This window comes from Protopterus annectens, chromosome 13.part0, assembly GCF_019279795.1.
Source record: "Protopterus annectens isolate FY-2018-M chromosome 13.part0, PAN1.0, whole genome shotgun sequence".
In the NCBI taxonomy this organism is placed as follows: Eukaryota; Metazoa; Chordata; order Ceratodontiformes; family Protopteridae; genus Protopterus; species Protopterus annectens.
In genome coordinates, this window is record NC_056747.1 from 223,834,493 (window position 1) to 223,842,571 (window position 8,079).

Here is an 8,079-nt window from a genome sequence, read left to right on the forward strand (position 1 = left end):
TTGTTTGTATTGTTTTAGAGGATTGATTAAATCTGTGGATTGCCTGTTGAGATGTTAAGTATTGGCAGCACTCCAACTGGTAGCTCCCGAGAATTAAACTTTGTCATCCATGCCCAGGCTTTGTATAAGAGAAGTAAATAAAAATGGCTAGAGCAGAATGTGCTGATAAGTATTAACAGCCATGCCTTTAACAGAAAAAAAAGTGAAGAAATCATTCCAGTTTTTAATGTGGGGTGCCTTTAAAAAAAAAAAAAAAGCAGCGTTACGTTTGTTATGCTTTTCCATTTTATAGGTGATTTGCTTCTTTCTGTTTATGCACCATGGTTTTGTTACCCTTTGTCATTCTTCCCATTTCTATACAATATCTGTGCCAGTAATTTGTCAAACTGTGTCATGCTGCACATTCTGTGGCATGTCTGCATCATTGCCTGCTGATGTGCATGGCTGTAGCCTACTTCCACTCTAGTGGTTTGCAGGTCTCTGTGTTATGTTGTTCTGTCTTGTGCCAGTCAAGACCCGTGATCTGCCTTTCTCAACATACCTGTACTTTGTGGGATCTGTAGGTTGTTTATATGCTGTTTCATGACTTAGTCTGAAGTTTGAGGTATCACTTTTTTCATTGTTGTGCAAATTCTGTTTGTTGTCCCTTTCCATAGCTCTCCAGTGTTGTATGAAGCATGCTACCTGTTTTTACTACGTTGTTTTAAGTCATGCTTGAGACTCTGTGCATGACTTTCTACACTCTGCAGTGCCTTTAAACTAGGTATCTTTTACTAGTGCTGCATGCAGGCATCCTTTTAAAAACGAAGAGTTGTCCCATTGTTAGCTGGTTTCTTCAGATAGCAGAAGTGTAAAAGTACAGTTCCATGACTTTGTAAGCTTAAAAGAACCATTTAACCCTTTTTCTCTGTGAAACTGAGGCATTTTGAAATGCTTGATTCTTTGAGTATGCCAACTGTGTTTCTGTTCTTCCTATCTGTATTTGGTGTGTGCTTTATATCTCATTTGTTCCTGCAAGCATTCCTGAAGCACATTGGAGAAGTCTTAGTGCAGCCATTAACTGGCTCACATTTTTGCATGCATCTAAAGTGCAGTTTTATCTTTCCTTTGATTCGGTATTGCACATGCTGGACTTGATCATTACAGTGCATCAAGTGCAGCTTAGTTATGTAGGTGATGTAGTTAGCCCATTTAAGGCATGGAACATGTTCATAATGGGTAGTGTGTGGTCTGTCGAGAATTTAGACTAGTCCAACACATTTTGTATTACTGGGCATGCTTATTATAGTGCACAGTCTCAATACATTTTGGATTTACTTATTGTACCAGAATACCTGTTTGGCAGCAGCAACCTGATAATACATGGTCGCGCACAATAACCCACCACGTTATTTGTAGTGGTTGTATTTTGCTATGTTTTTGATACTTGCTGTACTATGTTTAGTTTTGGAGTTGGTGATACATATAGGCAATCTTGCTGTCATCTTATTTTTATTTATTCCAGTTCTGCTTGACCTTGCCTACTGCTTGACAGTCTGAAATCATGGTTACTGCCATTGTTTTTCGGCATTCCTCACATGTACTTCTGTGTCAAGTTCATTTCTTAAATGCTTTTAATCACTGAACTTCACCCACACTTAGTTTAATTGTATCTGCTAATTCAGTGATGCACACTGTCGTATGTTATTGCACCAGGCTGGTGTTATCACATTTGGTACTCCTACTACATTTTAAGTTTCTAATGCACTGTTTGTTCATGACAGTGCATTATTGTGCACATCTCTGAGGATATTATCAGCAAAACTGTTGGATGCATTTTCTTCTCCCATTAATTGCCATAGTGCACAATATTGCATGCTTGCTGTAATGCAGTATTACAACTAGTTAACTTTCATACTTTGAATTCTGAGCATGATTTCTTGGAGTGAATTACTGTACCAGATTGCTGCCTTGAAACATGACTAGGCGTGGTTGTTGCAATGTTTTCTTATGCTGAGTAGTGCCAGCTTCACAGTGCATGTTCACATCAGCAGCAGTGCTCCTTATAAGGTTGTGTAAAGTACTGTACTTTATATTCTGTGCTTTGCATCATCATCATATCTGTCCTTTGGACATGTATTCACCATGCTGACTGTTGAAATTCTCTGTCTGCCCTGTATTTTTCAATATCCACTGACATACTGTTTTGTATCTGTAAGATTTATAGATGCAAATATATGCATCTTTTTAGTCCATTACAGATGAACATGAGATGTTGCAGATTCAAAACTGACTGTTTGACCCCATTGTTAGTTATTCATATTCCCCTTTCTAGCAGAAGTTATTTACTTTGCAGATGGTGCTGAACACACAGGAGCATGTTTGCTTGAGCACATTATTGTACTTTATATGTATAGTAATGGGTATTACTGTCGTGCCATACTGTGTTGATGTTCTGTATGCCCACTGCTGCTGTTATGTATTGCATTACTGTACTTGACCTTTGCAGTACTTTTTCACTACATGCATCAGTTGCTGGTGTCTACATTCTGAATATGACACAGTCAGTATTTTTGCATAGTGTTGTGTACTTGATTCTGTAATTCTAGAAAATAACTCTAAAAGGGTGATCAGTAAAGTTTGTTCACTGTAGCACTAGCTTATTAAAACCTATTTTCATGTCTTGGTCATGAATTTTAAGGAATAAGATGAGACTATTGTCAGTGGGCAGATCATCACCCTGCTGTACGGGCCCATTTTGTCAGATTTTGCTGAATGTCTACTGCAGTTTAACAGGGTGTAAATGGTGATGTAGGCATTCATGTTTGTTAATGGATAACGGGCTGTTAAGTATTTCAGTAAAATATCCTTTGTACAGCAGTGTTGCATTTTTGGCTCTAGATGGGAATTTGTTTTAACGAGATTTGCTGTCATACACCAGGTTGCTGAATGTTTCTGGTGCATTTTAAAGTTTGTTTTGTGCAGAGTGCATACCTGTTTTCAGTTCTGTAGGTCCACTTGAAGTCCCCTTATTGTACCAAAATAACATTTCTCTGTTGCTGTAGTTGAGGATATTGCACTGTGGGCATTATGGCGTGTATAGGCAGATCTGCTGTGTTTAGTCTACCTGTGCTTTGGCATTTCTTTCTTCCTTTAGGATGGTTTGTTTCACTCCCAGTTTTTGGTGTTTTAATTTGCAAGTCCTGTGAGAAGATCTGATTTATTCAATATCCTTTGAGGATGGAGAATAGCACTGAAAGCATGCTATGTTGTGGGAATATTTGCATCTTTGAAAAACTATTTGCCAACCATGATAATTAGCATGTGTTTTGCACTGCACTTCAGCATAAATTAGTGTGAAAAAATAGAGAAAGGTGAGGAAAGACACTGGTTGGAAGCTGGCCATTTTGTGAGAAGTCTGCATAATGTTAGATAGGAAAAGTAAATATTAGGGCACTCCTATATGGTTTAGAACCCACACACACACACACACGATTACCTTCTGCCACCAGTGTGCATAAGTGAACAGAGAAGAATGTGCTCATTCCCAGTGTACACCGCGATGCTGGATATGGCAGCAGATCATGATGTACAGTCTTTAAAGTTGTTCAGGATGAATGCACCGACAAAAGACTCCGATCACAACACTGTGCCCCTCTTTGAACTAGAGGGTAGTGGAATCCTGTAGCCTTAGGGTCTTCAAGAATGGGACGTGTTGAAGATCATACCCTCCTCCATGCAAAAGAATGCAGTTCCCTGTGTTTTGTTAAGTTCGGCAAGACAAGGGGAAGTTGGTAGTAGACGCATCCTGTCTTGTGGCAGGGAATATTTTTGTCCTTCTGTTCCTTTACGTCTCATTCTGTACCTCTGCAGAATTCCAAATAGACTGCAAGCCTTTACCTTATGGTAGCTGAGAAGAATGTGGCTTCAGGTTCTGTGAATCCTTGGCTGTCCAGGAAGATACCTCTAATTAACTAGGGAAAATACATTTTGGTTGAGGAGTGATTTCTGTCTCTTTCTCCAAGTTTGATTGATGAAAAGATGATCTAAACGAAGAGATCTTCTGATTGGATTATCTGTGGTGAGTAATGCTGCCAGGAAGCTTTTGATTCACTAGACATGTTCTACCACGTGGAAGAAGTTCTTCATCTGGTTTAGTGTCCAAAACAACAGCTTGTCCTGACTTGGCTCAGGCAGCTTTTTGACTTGGATGTCAGAATGCAGCTTTTGTATCTCTGCACTTCATAACCTCACGGTGGCCATATTTTGTAGTGTAGCAGTGAGTGCTTAAGCAGCTCTTTAACATAATACTTCATCTCACCCTGTGCTAGTCCATCCATTGAAGACATCTCCTCAGGAGTTGAACTATGTGATTAACTCATTACCCATACCATACTTGAATATGCTAGTTTGATAGGACTGAATTATGTGCCTTTGAAGACTTCTTGTGAATGTTCTGCCAGCCTGCATAGTGAACTGGGAGTGCTGTTTTTTTTTTCAGAATCTGATATTCCATAAGCGTATTCCCATTTTCTTTTTTGGACCACAATTTGAGGAGTAGTTCATAGTCAGACCATGTTTTAAAAGAAGGGGTTTGTAATTTCATAATAATGGACCTGTCCGTCTTCATTATGGAATGGAGTTATATTCAGTGGGCAAGCAATCTATGCTCAAGTGAATTTCTAGCTGTGTTGTCTTTTGCAGTGGTGTCTTGATATCTACTGGAAAATGCTGTTATGAAATGCCACTCCACAAAGGGTATGGCTGCCAGCAGTGCTTGTTATAAAAAAATCTCTTGTGGGCATTTATGTGTGAACACTTTGCTTCAGTCTCCCAGGTTTTCCTTTTCACTGGTTAGGGTTCACTGACCAGGACTGTTCCCAGCAGCTACCCGCTGTAGAAAGCCTTCAGACTCCAGATGTAATATAATCTGTACCCATTATAAAACAGGATCTTCCCGATGGGTGCAAAAGCTTTTTCTTCATTTATGTCAGACGGATGGTCCTGTAAAACAATAATAGTGGGTTGGTTGAGAGTTTTTCTTTTTTGCCCATAACTTCATGAAGCACCAAATTGTTCTGTAACGGAGATCTAATGGTAACTGTCATTTTAAGTAGTCTTAAGGACCTGCGTATGTGTAAGATCAGGTTGCAATATTGTCCTTATGAAATAATTCAGGTAGTATGACCTTCTTAGAAACCTCCAACCTCTGAACTAAATTCCATTACTATGGGTTTGCAAGGAAATGAAGATTTTCCATAAGGATAAAAGGGTGTTGGATGTCACATAAAAATGTCTTGTTTACAAGTTGTTTCTTGCCGGGATTTGACAGATATGTCCTGCTTCTCATCCTTTGATTTGACAAAGTGGTGCTTGAATAGCTCCTGGGGCACTAGTCATTCCCTTCTTTCCAAGCAAATATTGAAACCTGTCCAAAGGGAGAGTGTATAAGACTTTTATTTTGCTTTTTCTTTTTTTTTTTTTTTCTGTCGCATGTTTAAGTGGGCATCAACTAGTTGTGCATCTGAGCAGTTTAACTTTCGCATTGTTTAAGTAAAGCTTTGCCTTCATACCTTGTCAGTTTGAGGATTGTGGACAAATTTAAGAGAATTTATATGTCTGCATACTTTTTAGTTGCAGATCTCTGCCTGACCCATATGCATCAGTTCCAGGCCCTAATGTTAAATGCAGTATTATAGTAAAAAACTTCCTTAATTATAATTAAAGGTGTTACCAGGATTTGAACACTAATTCTGCCAGCATACTGGACAGTGCCAAAGCCCAGTGCATGTATAATTTATAGCATCATGTTTTCAGAGAATATGCCCTTACTGCCAGATAGCACAAAGTTTGTGGCACACTGTGCCTCTTCTGATGGTCTGAAGTATAAGGTACTAGGCACCTCTTTTAGTGTTCAGCTTTGTTATGGATAACTAGTTAAGGATTTACGTAGTTCCTTTTCAGTGGGGTTTTCTCCCTCAGAATGCTGTTCTCTCCTGTGTAGTTTGCAGAAACCAGCCGTTCCAGCACCATTCATTGCATGTAGACTTCACCACAGAAGTCTGCTTTTCCCAAAAAATTCCCAGGATTTCAGCAATTCTAAATGAGAGAAAAAGCTTTCTGCTGACTGGATGTTCTTCGTGTTTCACTGTTGTAGTCATTACATTTGGGTAATCTGCTGGCAAGTTGCCCTCAGTCGGCCTGATTAACAAAGTCTTGGGTCCTGCGTCGGTTGCTGTCCCTTCCTCCATGACGTCAGGTCATCAGGGATATAAAACATGCAGCCGACGTCATTACCTCAGTCTTTCTTACCATGCGGTGCCCGAAGCAGAAGCAATTCGCAAGTGCCGGTCGGCCGACCCCTGAAATTTTTGTTTGAGTTTCAGAACCGAAGTCTTCAACTTCAAGCTAGGTACCCCGTTGGGGAAACTTTTTCTTCCTCCTTACCGATGTCAGTAAAAGTTAATTACATTACTTGTGGAAAGCAAATACCTCATAAAGATTTTCATCTGTACTGTATTCCTTGCCTAGGCCCTGATCACGACATACCTTGCTGTCGATTTTGTGCTTTATTTAATCAGCACACTATCCGTCATTTGTACATTTTTGCTTCTAAATTCGGTTCTCTATGTAATTATCCAGAAATGACATCTGTTAGCCATTTGACTACCGGAATTTTGAAAAAACGCAAAGATAATGATAGAGACCGCTGAGGTCCAAAACTGACTACGCTTCTCCTAAGCCAGTCGCCAGTACTCAGTGAGGCGCTTTCACAGCCCCTGATACCAGCTACTTTTGACTCTCAGGCCTCTACTGAGACCCATTTGGAGTCTGGTATGCCGCGAGATACTTCAACTATGAAACCTGCGGATGTCTCTACCTTGGATGGGTCCGGAGCCGCTGTGCAGGCACCGGCTTCTGAGGGAGTATTCAGGCCTACTGACTTGCATATCAAACCAACTCTATCTTCAATACTAAGGGCTGAACAAGTTGGAAAACATACCTTGCAATGTGGTTTTGATTCTTTAGAGGCCTCTTGCAGGGCTGCTGTTACTGGGTCTGTGCTTAGAAGGCATGCTTGGCTTAAGGAGCAATCTCTGCCTGATCATGTTAAAGCAAAATTGTTGGATGCCCAACATCAGTCAGGACCGCCTGTTTGGCAATAAGGCTGAAGAAGTTTAAAAAAAGATGGAAGATAAAGCTAAATCTATGCAAACTGTAAAAGATTTCTTACAAGTGTAACCTCCAAGATTTAGTAGGCACTGGCCTACCAAGAATTGGTCCTTTCCAGATCCTCTCAAGCCAAATCCAGACACACCAAAAGCACCAGGTTTCAGTCCCAGGGGACTCTGACCTAAGCAATGGGGGGGCCTCCACTTCCAAATCTGGAGGTTTCAGTCCCAGGGGACTCTGACCTAAGCAATGGGGGGGCCTCCACTTCCAAATCTGGAAATAAGACCCCCCCATGGTAAACAGTCTCAATGACTTTCCTTTAAAATCACCAAGCACTTACCTTTTAACTGCCCCTTTGAGGGGAAAGATTGCTTTTCATGCAAAAGACTAGGAACTCATAACCCAGGACAAATGGGTTTTAAATGTAGTGTCCCAGGGATACAGATTTCATTTTCCACACGTTGCAAACACCAAACGGGTGGTCAGACCTGCCCAAAAATTAGTGGGCAGAGGCTCAGAAACAAGTATTTTCCCTCTTAAACATGGGGGCTATTCAACCAGAAGAGGAAAAGGGGCAAGGTTTCTATTCAAGGCTTTTCCTGGTACCCAGAATAGACAAATCATGGTGTCCAATTCTGGACCTGTCTACTCTAAACACCTTTGTGGATATTCCAAAATTCAAGATGCTGACTCTTCACCAGTTACTTCCTATGCTAGGCAAAGATGTCTGGTTGGCAACTCTAGATTTAAAAGAAGCTTACCTGCATGTCCCAATCAGGGAATCTTGCAGAAGATACTTACGCTTCAAAGCAGGCTACTTGCATTATCAGTTCTCTGCACTGCCCTTTGGCTTTTCTACTGCACCCAGGGTATTCACAAAGTGCCTGGCTCCAGTAATTGCATTTTGCAGGCAAATATTCAAATATA